General features: G+C 38.2%; 1 long non-coding RNA gene across 1 annotated transcript; it reads left to right on the forward strand.

Moving 5' to 3' along the window:
• The first annotated feature begins 493 nt into the window (after positions 1-493).
• Positions 494-1,706, forward strand: LOC122028541. The gene is made up of 4 exons (XR_006124850.1): positions 494-769; positions 898-930; positions 1,074-1,318; positions 1,646-1,706. It is a non-coding gene; the product is annotated as an uncharacterized LOC122028541 (long non-coding RNA).
• Positions 1,707-17,089: the final 15,383 nt, after the last annotated feature.

Consider the following 17,089-nt stretch of genomic DNA (forward strand, 5'->3'; position numbering starts at 1 on the left):
AAGGAACTCTAAATGTAGGACTCTGGTACCCAAGAACTTGCACCTTTGACCTTTATGGCTATTCTGATTCAGATTATGCTGGGTGCAAATTAGATAGGAAAAGTACAAGTGGTAGCTGCCAAATTCTAGGTCAGTGCCTAGTAAGTTGGTCAAGCAGAAAGCAACATTGTGTTGCTCTATCCACTACAGAAGCTGAATACATAGCTCTAGGAGAATATGCATCTCAATTGCTATGGATGATGCATACATTAAAAGACTATCTGTGAGATCTCGAAAATTTTAAATAAATAGGCTTATTTCAGAAATAGCCTTATAAAATTTTTCCGGAATTTTTAGAAATTTTCTGGGAATTTTTCGGAGCTCGTACGACGGGTTTTGAGGGTATTAATTTCGGGTACGGATAAAGCCTAGTTGGAATACCCGTTTAAGTGAGGAAAAGTTTTAAATATAAATACTTTTCTTTTTCTTATTCTTTCCCTAAACCTATCGCCGATCCCAACTTCTTCCTCTCCTTCCCCGATCCCCTCTGCTCACGCTGCCTCTCGCTCGCGGACGAATCGGCGCCGATAGGAACGGAGCTTCGACCTCCGGCGATCTTCCTCCGCCGGCATCGACGCCTAGTAAGCCCAGATCCAGCCGAGGCCCTTCTCCTTCTAGCTCTGATCTCTTCTCCTCGCCACTGGTTCTCTCACGAGGATGAGCCGACGCTATTGAATCGAGCCCGATCCACTCGATCGCCGGTGTGGAGGAGGCAGTTAGGGCTTCGGTGGTAAGTAACCGAACCTTCTTCTTCTATTCCTCCAACTCGTGCCCTAGCACAGTCGCCCATTTCTTTCTTTCCCTTTGATGCCGATCCTTCTCTGTTCTTGAGTCTCATGTTCTTCGCGGCTGGATTAGGTTATGGATTTGGAGACATTGGGGATCAGTGAGGTAAGATTTAGTTGTTAGATAAGCTGTTGTTTGATTCTTGGATTTCAATATTGATCTGATCAATGAATTCCTGCTGGATCCCTGTTGTAACTGTTGTAATGCGATTGATTCCAATCTTGATCTCACCTTGATCCGAATGGTAGGGAAGAAATCCAGCAGGGAAGCTGTGTTCTGGAGGTGATCAAAGGTGATCTTGGGTTCCAGCAGTGATGATCCTCGGTTATGGATCAATTGATGAGGGTTGTGAGATGAATTGTGTGTTGTGGATCCACAAGCGTGGCTATGAAGTTTTGTTATGTGCTGTGGTGTTCTTTAATCCTTTCTTGGTTCCGGCAGCACACTAACCAGCAACCTCCTAGTTCCAACATCAACAATAGCTGGGATTGAGGTAAGGTGTAGATTTGTTGATACATGATGTGTAGATTGGAATTAGGGTTATGTTGATTGTGATTAGATTTAATTGTTTAGATTAAATTAATGGAATGATTAGGGTTAAGACAATTAACCCTAGTCAACTATTGGATTTAATCTAAGATTGGATTTCTAATCTAATTGGTGATTAGGGATTAGGTAACTAACCCTAATTGACCGTTAGATTAATTAGGTAGGTTGTGATTGTGTTGATTAAGGTTTTGCCCTAATTTAGTATTAGGGATTTTATTTAGCTATTCATTTGGATTTAGCTAAATAAAATATTTATACGTGTTTGACACAGGACGCTGATTCGAGACGGGCGTCTCGACTTCGGATTTTGATTGACTGTACCTTCTATTTAAGGCGGGTACCCTTTGACTTATCTTTTGATAGTGTCTTATGATATGTGCAGTTTATATATACTTACTAGTATTGGTAGTTAGTATTTTCTTGAATTTAGTTAGTTGATACCTGATACATGTTGCTACTGTTGTCTGCTATACGTTAGTCTAGTATATATATGACTAGTGGTATTGGTAGCTTTAGCACCTCTCTGGTTTAGTTATTTGATACTTGATACATGTTGCTACTGTTATCTGCTACACTTTCGTCTGGTATACCTTCACTGCTTACCATGTGTACGTATGTTTATAGAGATGGATATTTATAGTGCTTATCTACACAGGATTAGTTGTTGTAGATACTTGTTATATGTTGTTGGATTCATGTTGCTTATATCTTTGTTATATATGCGTTTACCTTTTTGGCACCTACGCATATGGAGGAGGATATATTCAGGTATGACATACTGTAGCTGCACGCACCATATCGCATGATTGCATGCTGGGCGATTGACGACTCCATTATTGTAGAGCTCGTCGGCCGGCTACATGGACCTCTACACACGTGATCACTACATGGGTAGTGGCACAGCACTCAGGGTGTGTATGGTAGGTTGCTATGTCGAGGGCTCCGCTAGTACACTCATGGGTTAGTGTGACGCAGCGTAGTAGCAGGACAGGGGTCCCTCCCCGTCATTGTGTACCGGGAGATGAGAGCATTGCGCTCCCTCACTATGTCTGAGGTAGGAGGATAGGTGTACTCCGACAGCATCCCGTCCACTCGGTCACTCTTCAGGGACAGTGACGGCAGAGTGCACGGTGTCACAGCCCTACCCACGCGGTCTCACTGATGAAGCGAATCTGTCACATCCGCTAATCAAATTGTACAAATGTATTTTCCACTGAACCCCTTAATTAAACAATAATGTTGTAGTAACGAGCCCATGATCGATCCGAGGAACCAACAGTATGATGTAATTTTAGGATTGTCTTTTTATTCCTATTTTTGGGGTTTTCGATATAAAAATGGAGTTGGGGGTTTTAAAGCTTTGAATATAAATCTACAAAGGAAAACACAGCAGTAAAGAAATTAATCTAAAGCATAAGAGTGAAACCTAAACAAATGAAATATACTTGTGTGCCAACAATCAAACCATAATGCATTGTCACCCTACATTATAATTAAATCATCAACACACATCAAACGAAGATTGAAATAAGAAGACTCAAGTAAATCTGATCTAAAGCAAGATGTAAACCCTAGCTTAGAATTTAAACACTAAACAAGTAACCAAGCATCAACTAAAACTTCAACTAAGCTTCAACAAGGAAAAAAATGCTAACTACTTGCATAAAAATATAACAAAACATAAAAGTAATCTGTTCTAAGTTATAAAACAATAATAAAAGTAAACTAAACCCTAACCAATCCAACTCGCAACCAATCTCACCAAACTTCACACTCAAGCCGTCACACAAGAGTGCCAAAGTCGAGACCACCCAACTCTAGACCTCAGTGGAGACTCTCTACAGCGTATCAGCTCCAAGTATGCTCAGCAACGCCGACGGACCACTCCCGACGAGCTATAACAACTCGGAACCCCATGAATGACCGAAAATCTGGATTTATGCTACCGGAGCTCTCTGGATCTGATGGGAAGCTATGGAACGCGGATGAACATCGGATGAAGCTCAATAACGCCGGCGGACCACCTCCAAGCGTCACTGATGGGAATCGGAATCGCCGATTGGAAGACCACCTCCAAATCGGGCTGGAACAGAGAAACACCAGGAGCAGATTTCCGCCGGAGAAAACACCCTCCGATGGGTCTAGAAGATCGAGATGGCGCCGCCGAGAAGTCCTCCACTAAGTTTGAAGCTCGGGAAATGGATTGGAGAAGGAAAGGGGTCGGAATCCGGAGAAATGCCGCGGGGACGAGGCTGCTGCGCGCTGTGGAGTCGACGAAGAAGCTGGGACACTGTAGCTTCTCATTTAAACAGATCTGGATCTGATCGGACTGCTGAGATCATTCCGGACTAAATCAACGGTGAAAACTTGCCCAAAATCCGATCCAAAGGTACTGATGTTGATCTAGGGTCTGGATCTACCCTCCCGTAGGTCGGATCGATCAGATCATCACTGGATGGCCCAGATCGGCCCAGTCTTCAATAAACGGTCCAGATTAAGTCGGGCTGGATCAATAGCTGGATGAACTCAGATCTGGATCAAAACTTCTGGATCTTTATCAATGGCTTAAATCTGCTCCCCATTAGGTTGGATCGGCCAGATCTTCAACGGATGGTTCAGATCTCTCCTATTCTTGATGAACGGCCCAAATCAATCCAAAGCTTGATCTTCTCGTTTAAATTCCGATTCGAGCCCAATTTCGGTCCAAATAGATCCAAATCTAAGATCCTTTGATGCCTACAAAATAAGAATCAAATATTAGCATCAAATAGCACAAAAATAAGATAATTTGTAATTAAGTCCAAAAATACACACTATGCACAAAATGTGATGTAACCATGATTTAAACTATGAAACCAACATCAAAACCATGCATAAATGAATGAAAATAATGCAGTAAAATCATGGTTATCAAATCCCCCACACTTAGTCTTGAACGTCTCGTGCAAGTAAAGAAAACTAAAAATCATCTCCATAGAAAATTCCCTAGCAATATCTAAAAGATAGTAAAAAGAATTTAACTAAGATCATCTTAAGATCACAAACAATCATGAATACAATCCAAACAATAATCAGTAGGTATGGTAGTTTCAATCCAATTGAAAAATTAAACAAGTTGCAATCTCACAAGGAATTTACCTATTCTAGCTCTTAAGTGGAGCTCACTCAATCCAACTCACAACATTTCACTACCATAAGCTTGCTTATTTTCTAATTCTCCACCACTATAAAACATAGCATACATGAATTAAAAGGATATTATCATGAAGAATTGAAATGGAAGCAAAAAGAACAATGGAAGTGAATGTAGTAGCAAAAGAAAAAGCATAAATGAAGAAAATGAGAAGATTAGAGTATTGGAGGAATATACTTGATGAGTTGACCATTTTGATGTAAAAAGAGATGAATACCATTTCTTTTTAACAATTCAACATATCAAGCTAACCTCTCCTTCAATTAAATAGCAAACTAAAAATTTTGATACTCTTCCTTCACACATGATACTCTTGATTTGCCAACAATTTGTTTCTGTTTTTCACCATTTTTCCACTTAAATTTCAACATTTGAAAGCTCAAATAATCAATCAACTAACAAAGAACTCACTCCCCCACACTTAAAGCATTGGCCGTCTCGGACAAGCTAAAGCCAATTCCATCACTCAACTCTTCTCTAACCAACTTTTCTTACTGTCTTCTTGCACTGCAATGAGACTGTATAGTTCTGGAAAATCAATCCACTTGAATTGCAGCTTTGATCACAAAAGGAAACAGAAATTTGAATTTGCAGAAATGCTGATGAGGACAGATTCCTTTTCTGCTCTAGTTTTCAGATTCAGAAAAAAAACTGATTCTGGAATTCAAAAACCATGACTTATACTAGCAATGCAGTGAAATCACATCCACAACAGGCACAAAACATTTTTGTTAAAAATAAATAAACAATCTACTGATTCCTTGCACTGCAGTGCAATTGAACAATTCCAGGTTCTGCATCATGGAACAGGTTATCAAAGATTGCAAGAACAATAGATTGCAGCTCTTGAATTCCACTCGAAAGGACTGCTTCCTGTCATATTTCTGTAGAGCAACTTCAGAAATCTTTTAAGAGTTCCTACAAAATTTCTTGCAACTTAGTCTCATAAATATTGCATCCAGCAAATTCAACTTCTGGAATTTCTGTGCTCACTACTTCAAAATCAGAAATCCATTCCCAGAATTGCAGCGCTTGAATCTTGGCTCCTTTCATTGACTTCCTTTTGCTCAGAAACTTCTGGCACCCATATAAATCAAAAGTAACTGCTGAATTCTGATTTTCCAGATTTCAGTTCAGCAATTGGTAAAGTGATGCTGCTGCTTCAGTAAATGGAATCTGGATTCTAACAACTGCTGCCACAAATTCTGTAAAGAACATCTTAAAAGACTGCAAGGGCAATACCAAATCGAAACTCCATTGATACTTCAATTTCAAAAATGATATTTGCTGTAATTAAGTTGCAGTTCCTGCAACTTCAACTTCAAAACCTCACTGATCTGATTCTGAATTCTGCAAAATTCATATTCTGGATCCATTGGAGTTACATGATCTTGTGCTAGCACTTGTTCCCTCAATCTCTTAAAAGGTGTATCCACTCTACACAGATGGAGAACTGAAACGAAATTAATAACCACTGAAAACATCTCCAAATTCTTAGCTGAAAATTTAGTGTGAACAGATTTGTTACTGAACAATGAATCAGTGACTTCTATAGAACTTGCAACTTGATAGAAAATTCTTAAGTTCAATGTATATGAATCAGCTGGTTTATATACTCTGTTTCTATAGATTTCTATATCAGAAATCAGAAGCAGATTGAATTACAAATACTTCCAATAGTTTCAACAAATTCCATTTCTACAGTACTTGATACTTTTCTCTGTGTCTGTCTTTTTTTTTCTCTCTGTGGTTTCTCTCAGTTACAGATTTCTCAAAAATACAGCAGAAAAATTCAAGATTTCAGAAGTTAATCATTCAAATAAATCTTCACTTCAACTAACAATCCAAGGCTTTATCAATAATAACCTTTCAAGTCCAGTAACTCTGTTTAAGAAGTTCAGAACACAGTTCTCTTTGCTACCCTCAAACCTTCTCTCTAGAATTACTGATTTCAGACAACAAAATCTACTTCAAGAAATTCAGAACAGAACTGGTTTCTATAATCTGCTGTTAAAGATTTCAGTCACACGAATTGTGAGTCAATGAAACTCAATATCACTCGACCAGAGATGTTCAACTATATTACATTTGTAGAAAACCATATTGATCTTCATTTAACACCTGCAGCAACCTTGATCACAGAATTTAGCCACAATCAACATGGAAACAACTAATGTAACGTGGAGACTTCATCTTCACAAAGAATTTCATTTAGCACTGAACTTGAAACTCTGTTGCAGGGAGAATTTTAGTGCTACTTAGATCAGAAATATTCTCTTCCTCCTTTGCATTGCATAATTAGCTTCTTAGTTCCAGATTTGGCTATCTTTTATGTCTTACTTTTACATCATTCCAAGCTGTCAACAAACAGACTTAAAACTGATTTCTTAAATTCTGATTGCAGCAATTTTAGTCTTAAATCTGAAATTTTCAGAATCTAAACCTTTTAGATTGCAGCAGTTGACACTATGCTATCAACAGCAGAAATGTTTTGATGCTGGATCATAAATTAAAAGGGTATCATTAGCCAATGAATTTTGCAATTATCATAACTCGATCAGACCTCAAGTTTCTGAAACAGCAGTATTAATCACAGAATTTGCTTACTGCAGTACAAACTGAAACATGTAGCATCAAGTGCTGAGTTTCATTTCAGAATTCATCCTTTTTATAAAATGACATTCAGAATATAAACCTTTCCAAAAGAACTCATCTCCTGGAAATCCAAAACCAGCTTCCAACTTTAGAGCTTCAATTTCTGTATTTGCCTTGAACCATGAAGAGTTAAGCTTTGTAAAGGGTTTCATTTAGCACTGAAATCACAATACAATTAAGTACACAGCATGTTGAAATCGACATTTCCATAATCAACTTTTACTAGCTGAATTGTGGTCTCTTTATTGCTGTGCTTTTCCTTCCTGCAGAATTTTTTTCCTGCAACTTTGAATACATCATAAACATAGTCAACATAGTTCAAATTTCCATAGAATTGTCCAGCAACTATTTCTAGGTTAAGCAACAACATTTAGAACTTCCAGATTTCAGGATTCGTGTGATTCAAATTTAGATCTGTTAAATTCAGTAGAAGCAGAGCTGAAATTTTATTTCTGCAGTAATGAATTCTGAATGAATTTCAAGTTGTTTCAATTCATGAATGGATTCAGATTTCAACCAATTAACCATTTGGTGGAGTGGTAATTGGCACTATCATAATAAGAATTACAATCTCATTGGACTTCAAAGTGTTTCTGTGAAATAACTTGAGCTTCCAGAATTGAATCTGAAAATTAAGTTCTGATTTTCAAACTTCACTTATGCATTTTTGTTTCAAGACACCACAGAATAGATTTCAGAAATCTGAAATTGCAGGTTATGCATTGCTGTAAGTTTCTGATTTCTTTACAGCAATAATTGCAACTTGTCCCTTGATTAACAGAGTAAGTATTCTCCCATTGTATGGTTGAAGAAATAACCAAGTTGGATTTCAAGCAGTAGCATCATGAAACCCCAATTTCAGAGTTCAGATTTTTTTTTTAAAAAAAAAGTTTACTGAGCTGATCTCTTAAACAGATAACACTCCATTCTAATTCGTTTGAGAATTACATTCAATGTAACATGAATTGAAGTTCCATCTCTGAAGTCTTCCATTCCTTATCAACCATTAAAACCCTGATAACCAGTAGCTTTGGCACAGTGGCATTATGAAACTGTTTTTAGTTTGCTTATACTAATTCTGCTTCAAGACCTTTCATCTAAATTTCCCAAGCAAGTATCCTTGGAAGATAGCACATTTAATAATGAATCAAAACAGCTTAAAGTCCATTCATTTCAGATTCGAATAGCAAGAGAACTTGGCTCAAATCAACAGATTACCTATGGACCAAAGCTGTAATTTTGTTTCAGTTTCCAATTTTTAGCTTTATTTCCCTGGTTGGTATCAAATTTCTTGCCTAAATTCTTATAAGCTTTGGAGAAGAAAGTTATCCATTTATCACCGCTCAAATATCAGCTGGGTTTCAAAATTTTTCATGAATTAATATCCTTGAACTCCATTTATGCAGGAAAATACAGATTCTGGACTTTTGTATCAATATGTCACTATTAAGCCACAAGAAATCTCAATACTTCATCATCTCGACTCTTAAGACCATTACAATGCATATCCAAAGGTCTTCCATTTCCCAGCAGTTTTTACTCATCACAATTCTCTTCTCAAATTGGCACACAAAGGCCCAATTCATTCTGCAAAATCTGCATTTTCAGGGTTACTGCTTCTCAATGATTTCCTGTTCTTTCAGCATCATTCCCTTTTGTTTTCACTGTTCCAATTCAGATTTGAACTTCCATTTCTTGAATTGAATATCACTTCACAAAACTAATCAACCATCACTATCTCCTTTTATTTCTTCTTCCTGCATCCAATTTCCAGCCAGCCACTGTTTTGGAGTTCTAAGATCATTGTTACCAAATTCTGCATTTCTGAATTTCTTTACCAACAGATTTCTGAATCAACAGCAATTCAAAGTTACACTTTTCAATTATGCTTCACAGTTTGTATTCAAAATGAACTCCAAAGAATTCTCCACACAATTCGAAGTAGGAAACTTCAAGAATCTCAAGCATCTACAATTCTCCCCCACACTTAACCTTTATCCACATCTTGATCAAGTTAACTCATCAAGCAATTAAACCAAAACTCTAAATGAAATAAGAATGACAAGCAAAGAAATTCAAGAATTGGAATGCTAGATGAGAATGGTTAAAGAAAATTGTGAGGGAAGGAATTGGAAAGTATAAAGAGAAACAAAATTGACAAAATCCTCAATTTCCATGCACACAAATGCTATTATGATTTTGAAAAGAAACTAAGCAAGTTCTAGAGTTTCATTTGCTATGAGTGCATGCCACACAACAATTAAATAAAATGTAGGCTTTAAGTGGTCCTCTCTAGGTATTTTCATGCAATCAAGCTCAACTAATCAAATTGGAATCCACCACCAAATTAACCAATAATATGCAAGAAAAGCATCCAATCATGTCAAATGACCTAATTTGATAATCAAATTTAAGAGACCATTTACCATCTTAAAAGTATTACTTAGAAAATTCTCATGGAGAATTTTATTCAAATGACGTGCTATGTATACCAACTAAATGCAAAGTATGGAAATAAAATTGTAAAATATATAAACAAAGTGCAAATGCAAAGTATGAAACCAAAGAAACGTATAACAAATTTATTAGAGAAAAACTAAACACATAGCATGACTCAAAATTCAAAAGCAAGCTAAATCGGAACCAACTCCCCTTTAATTCCCAATGGCTGAAGAAGGTTAAGAAGTAGTAGCCACCCCGGAAGTGGAGTAATCATGGTTCCACTCAAATTCTCCTTATTACTCATTTTCCCCTTCAAAATTCTTTCCGGAGGTCTTAATCGGTTCAATTTTAGCATCCACTACGGAAGCTCATGTTCTCCTACAACATCAATAAAAATAAACACCTCCCACATGCAAGTGGAATAAAAAGAAAATAGGAGAATATTAGTGTGGGCAAAAGATATTTCAAAAAATGATTCACATCTAATAAAATCAACAATTGGTACCTCAATTAAATTTTCTGAAAAATTACACAAAATACTCACCTTGTCATGTTGAAAGGTACCTGAAGTAGTGATTGTTACCTCCTTTCCACCTATTAAATGCTCAGACTCTAGTTATGGTGAGTGTTTAACTTCATGTAGTGATTCTTGGGTGCTTGGCTCCGTAGCACAAGTCCCTACACTTACATCCTCAATTCTTGGTGATCCATGAGGTAATGCTTCCAGTAAGCATTCCCCTACACTTAAATCATCTTCTACATCAAAACCTGCATCTTCAACAACATCTAAAGCAACAACATTAGTATAATCAGAAATTTTAACAACCAAATCATCACCATAAATAATACTAGAAAATTCTTGTGAAGAAATAGGAGTAGGGTCAGGCCTGACAGAATCTCTAGTATCCATCTCCTCACTGGAATTTTGTGCTTGTAACTGATTGATGGATAATGCAATCTGATCTAACTGACTCTGAATATTCTGTATCCTTGCAAATTGTTGCTCTTGATGCTCACTCATTTGATGCATAACTTCATTGAATTTCCAAACTGACTCTGCAAATTTTTCTTGTACATCCTCGTACCTATTCCATTGCTCCATAGGTAGGTAGTACTGAGGCTGATAATAATAGCTCTCCCTCTAATCTCCAAAATGCTGATATGGATCCATGGTCAAATAAATTTCCTGTTCTTACACTGAAATACTAGCAAATAAAATTAGAAGACTCAGGAACAAATAAAATCAACACATGGATATATGACATGAAAGCAATCTAGAAACAATATTTTTAAAGTTTTTCAAAATAAAGAACAATCCTAAAATTATTAAACATTGCATATTACAATTTCCCTGGCAACGGCGCCAAAATTTGATGAAGCGAATCTGTCACATCCGCTAATCAAATTGTACAAATGTATTTTCCACTAAACCCCTTAATTAAACAATAATGTTGTAGTAACGAGCCCAGGATCGATCCGAGGAACCAACAGTATGATGTAATTTTAGGATTGTCTTTTTATTCCTATTTTTGGGGTTTTCGATATAAAAATGGAGTTGGGGGTTTTAAAGCTTTGAATATAAATCTACAAAGGAAAACACAGCAGTAAAGAAATTAATCTAAAGCATAAGAGTGAAACCTAAACAAATGAAATATACTTGTGTGCCAACAATCAAACCATAATGCATTGTCACCCTACATTATAATTAAATCATCAACACACATCAAACGAAGATTGAAATAAGAAGACTCAAGTAAATCTGATCTAAAGCAAGATGTAAACCCTAGCTTAGAATTTAAACACTAAACAAGTAACCAAGCATCAACTAAAACTTAAACTAAGCTTCAACAAGGAAAAAAATGCTAACTACTTGCATAAAAATATAACAAAACATAAAAGTAATCTGTTCTAAGTTACAAAACAATAATAAAAGTAAACTAAACCCTAACCAATTCAACTCGCAACCAATCTCACCAAACTTCACACTCAAGCCGTCACACAAGAGTGCCAAAGTCGAGACCACCCAACTCTGGACCCCAGTGGAGACTCTCTACAGCTTATCAGCTCCAAGTATGCTCAGCAACGCCAACGGACCACCCCCGATGAGCTAGAACAACTCGGAACCCCATGAATGACCAAAAATCTGGATTTCTGCTACTGGAGCTCTCTGGATCTGATGGGAAGCTATGGAACGCGGATGAACATCGGATGAAGCTCAATAACGCCGGTGGACCACCTCCAAGCGTCACTGATGGGAATCAGAATCGTCGATTGGAAGACCACCTCCAAATCGGGCTGGAACAGAGAAACATCAGGAGCAGATTTCCGCCGGAGAAAACACCCTCCGATGGGTCTAGAAGATCGAGATGACGCCGCCGAGAAGTCCTCCACTAAGTTTGAAGCTCGGGAAATGGATTGGAGAAGGAAAGGGGTCGGAATCTGGAGAAATGCCGCGGGGACGAGGTTGCTACGCGCTGTGGAGTCGACGAAGAAGCTGGGACACTGTAGCTTCTCATTTAAACAGATCTGGATCTGATCGGACGGCTGAGATCATTCCGGGCTAAATCAACGGTGAAAGCTTGCCCAAAATCCGATCCAAAGGTACTGATGTTGATCTAGGGTCTGGATCTACCCTCCCGTAGGTCGGATCGATCAGATCATCACTGGATGGCCCAGATCGGCCCAGTCTTCAATAAACGGTCCAGATTAAGTCAGGCTGGATCAATAGCTGGATGAACTCAGATCTGGATCAAAACTTCTCGATCTTTATCAATGGCTTAGATCTGCTCCCCATTAGGTTGGATCAGCCAGATCTTCAACGGATGGTTCAGATCTCTCCTATTCTTGATGAACGGCCCAAATCAACCCAAAGCTTGATCTTCTCGTTTAAATTCCGATTCGAGCCCAATTTCGGTCCAAATAGATCCAAATCTAAGATCCTTTGATGCCTACAAAATAAGAATCAAATATTAGCATCAAATAGCACAAAAATAAGATAATTTGTAATTAAGTCCAAAAATACACACTATGCATAAAATGTGATGTAATCATGATTTAAACTATGAAACCAACATCAAAACCATGCATAAATGAATAAAAATAATTCAGTAAAATCATGGTTATCACTCACCATTGTGTGTGAGATGCTGGCTGGCGTCAGGGGTGACCATGTCATATTGCATCATATGCACAGATTGCATTTATTGTGATTGTTGCATATTGGATGGTGCACTTGAGTGACTGCATATGATTGACATGCATACAGGATACATGCGTATTTGCTCTGACTATCTTTTTCTGTGTATGTCCACAGTCATTCGCCCAATCCTCGCAGGTGAGTACAGTTTATTTCAGTTATACATTTTCTTATTATTCTTGCTATAGACTGTACTTTATGCCTATTGCTGGTTATTAAAGTTTATTTCAGCTATGCATATCTGTTATACTGTTAGGAGACTGTACCGTAGATTGTACTGTTAGGAAACTGTACTATAGATCCTATGGTTTAGGAGACTGTACCTTAGGATATTGCTAGTAGTTATATATTGCTGTACATATCTGTTGGATTACCTGCTGAGTTCTTTGAACTCACCCCGTTGTTACTATTTTTCAGGTTGAGGCCGTCGGGAGAGATTCCAGTCGCTAGCCCCTTTATCGAGAGGATTTCCTGTTGTCGGGATCTGTTTTGTTTTTGCATCTTATATACTTGTGATGTGGGTTTGTATTGTGGACTTGATATCGAACACTTGGGTTTACTACTTTTGGTTTTCCGCTGCGGATATTTTCATTACATTCGTCGATTTCGTTTCTTCGTTGTAGTGGAGTAGGATGTGTACGTATATCTTCGTTGATTTCTATATCATCTTTTCTTTATATAACTGCGTGGATTGTTCATATTATATCTGTGTAGAAATGTTGAATATAACTGCGTGGATTGTTTACTATTTGTGTGTATTGTTCCGGTCGAGTGTGGCCGAGGTAGAGATATATGTATACTGAGATTCATATTGTCCGCTGTACAGGGGAGATGCTGCCGAAATTTCTTCTGGCAGAGACTACCTGGGGCGTGACACTATCAACTAGAATATAAAAATACAAAAATCTTTATTGATAATATCAGCTCAATTAATCTGACCAAAAATCCTATTCACCATTCTAGGACTAAACACATAGAGGTAAAACACCACTTTGTAAGGGATCACGTAGCTAAAGGTGAAATTGCACTCAACCATGTTGAGTCCAAATCAAACCTAGCTGACATCTTTACAAAACCCTTACCTGAACTTGAGTTCAGTGCACTTAGAAGGCAAATAGGAATGTGTTGGGTAGAGTAGGTGTCTCATCTTGTTTTTATTATTATTTTTCAAACCTCTAAGAAAAAATTGCTTTCAAAATTCCATTTTTTTTAGACTTTTCAAAAAGTTGGACCTAGCCTAAGCTTACCCCCTAGAAATCATGTTCCCCTAGACTTAAGCCAGAGCATCTCACAAACACCTAGGCATACCTTGATTGTGATTGAAAAACATAGAACGGCGTGAGATGCATAGGGTATAGCCTGGACTCAAGAATGCTTATATCTGTGCATCGATATGAGTCTGGGCGTTAAATACACAATATACATCAATCAAGTTAAGCCTTCCAGCTCTAGTCAAATCTATCTGGACCAAAGTGACTTAACTTGACTAACCATGTGAAAGTTGTTGCCCTATAGACAATCAGCAAGTAGCTAAAAGTTAGACAGTTGGTAAAGGATACTCAATTTTCTAGTTAAGCATGTTTGATTTTTAGGGCTCTGATACCTTCTGATACCTAGTAAGTTAATCTATTGAACATGACTCATGCTTGGATTTAAGGACCAACTGACTTTGAATGAATAATCATAGCAACATTACTCCCTCCTTGTCCTAAAAATTAAATATTGTTTAAACTTAAGCTAAGTTCAAACCTTGTTGAACTTAGCTAACTTTGAAATCTAACTTTGTAAATTCCTGCACAGTTTTTCAAAACTTAACTCATTACCTTCAAAGATTAAAAAGCAACTTTTCTCCTAAGTAAGAATTATATTTTTACTAACTTTTAAAATCTATCAAAAAGATACACTTCCTAACAGTTTTATAATGTTAACTAAGTTTCCAAAGAGCTAACATCATCTTTTCACTTAGCTAAAAATAGGAAATGACTGTTATTCAAAAATCTATCATTGCTTATTTTTTATATATGGCAAAGGGGGAGAGTAGCAAAAATATAAATGTAAAATTCAAATTTAAATTAATATAAAAGGGGGAGCAACAGTTAAGGGGGAGCATATAGAGCATATAGTTTATGCTAAAACTTTAAATTCGTAGGGTTTACTTTATCAAATTTGCTTTGTCAAATGTGTTCATCTATTCTAGCAAATTTGCCTGTGTTAAAAGTGTTCATCTATTCGTTTGTTTACTTAACTTTGAATTTGAGTTGCCATAATCAAAAATGGGGAGATTGTTGGTGCGGAAAGCATCCGATGATCGAACTCGTGTTTTGATAATGGCAAAGGATTCAAATTTAAGGTGTTTTGTAATCTAACAAGTCTGCTTGAGGATTTCAGGAAAGTCCTAGCTGCGGTTAGGCAAAGGGAAAAACCTAGGGGGTGGTAACCTAGGTCATATGGGGTGGTAACTCTATGCGGAAAGTCTTGGCAGGTCGATGGCTTCAGGCAAAAGTCCTAGGGGGTGGTAACCCTAGGTGGAAAGTCCTGGTGTCGCGAACCAGGTGAAAGACTGGATCAGCCGGGAAGCGGAAGTCCAGCAGAAAGTCCGGGAGCCTCGAATGCCGAGCAAAAGTCCAGTTGATCTGGAGGATCGAACTGGCATCAGGTAATCTCTCCTGAGGGGAGTAGGTGAGGACGCGTTCCCCGTAGAGGGAACAGTAGGCGTCGGGTCGACCTAGGGTTTTCGGTCGGAAACCCGAAGTCAGACTCGGGCAGTCCAGAGACTGTCTATACTTCATTTATCATATTTATTGTGCTAACTTTGTGTTGCAGGATAGTGTTTGGGACTGACGTATCTTGCAGGTGCAAAGGAGCAACCTAAAGCCTCGGATGAACAGTGTCTGAGGCGCCTCCATGGAGCTTGGAGGCACCTCGAGTGCAAAAGCTGACCTGGCTGCGAAGCTTCAATGGAGGCACCTTGAAGGTGGTATAAGGCGCCTTGGAAGGCGCCTTGAGCAGGGTATAAGGCGCCTTAAACAGATGAAGTTTGACCAGTTCAAGTTTCATCCACACGGAGGACTCGGCAGCATGGAGGCGCCTTGAACAGCCTTCAAGGCACCTTGAACACCCTTTATAAGGGGGTTTCGACCAGCACTTCACAGTATCAAGTTCTAAGCTTTCTTTCTTCAACGTGCTGCTAACTCAATCATTCCGAAGTGCTGCTGCAACATTCCGACGACCCGGAGCTCCATTTTCTTCTTTCTTAAGTTGTCGGTACAAAGTTATTTCAATACTTTCATTGTAATTTGTAAATCTTATCGAGCTTATAGTTGTTGCCCACCGGAAGCGATCAAGGATCGCGGGCCTTCAAGTAGGAGTTGCCTTAGGCTCCGAACGAAGTAAATCCTCCGTGTTCTTCTGTGTGTGTTTCTCTATTTCATTTCCGCTGCATTAATTTCTGAACGAGGTTTTAATTACTCCGATAGTTTTACGATTACGATAAACGAACGATTTAGCCATGAGCGTTATTCACCCCCCCCTCTAGCGCGATCTCGATCCAACAATTGGTATCAGAGTGGGGTTGTTTTGAATTGGTGCAACCACCATTCAAAACATTTTTTTTCATGGTATTTTGTTTATTTTTCTTTCGGAGTCAATTAGAAATTAGCTAAGTAGCTAAAATTCTAAATCTTTTCAAATCGGTGTTGCTCAAAGTTGGTCAATACCACTTGAGCTCGTTATTTTTTCTTCTTCTTCCCGCACTACTAATCCAAGACTCAGTCTTGGAATAGATCTTCTTGTTTGTGTTTTTTTTTCAGATCTAAATGGCCCAACAAGAAGGATATAGCACTGTTCGTCCCCCACTATTTATCGTAATACTACTTCGGCCGAGGAAGGTATTACGATGGTTGCAGGTACAAGTAAGACAGAGGAAAAGATATGGTCCGAGTCTTCAGATGAATCCGGGTCCGACGTAGAAGAACCGACGAGCTTCCTCGCTCTACCAGTACTAGCAACCGTGGCGGAAACTGAGTCCGAGTATGAGTCAGAAACCGAGAGCGAATCCGAGACTGAGTCTGATCGAAGCCACGAATCCGCATTCGTTTTCAAAGGACCAAAACCCACTGTAAGTTCACTACTCGCAGAATTTCAATTAGATAACTTGCATGAATTATTACCTTACTTAGTAAAAAAGTTGGCTAAATCCAACGTCCGGGTTAAGTCGCTCCAAAAGGAGG

Source organism: Zingiber officinale, chromosome 10B, assembly GCF_018446385.1.
Source record: "Zingiber officinale cultivar Zhangliang chromosome 10B, Zo_v1.1, whole genome shotgun sequence".
Lineage (NCBI taxonomy): Eukaryota > Viridiplantae > Streptophyta > Magnoliopsida > Zingiberales > Zingiberaceae > Zingiber > Zingiber officinale.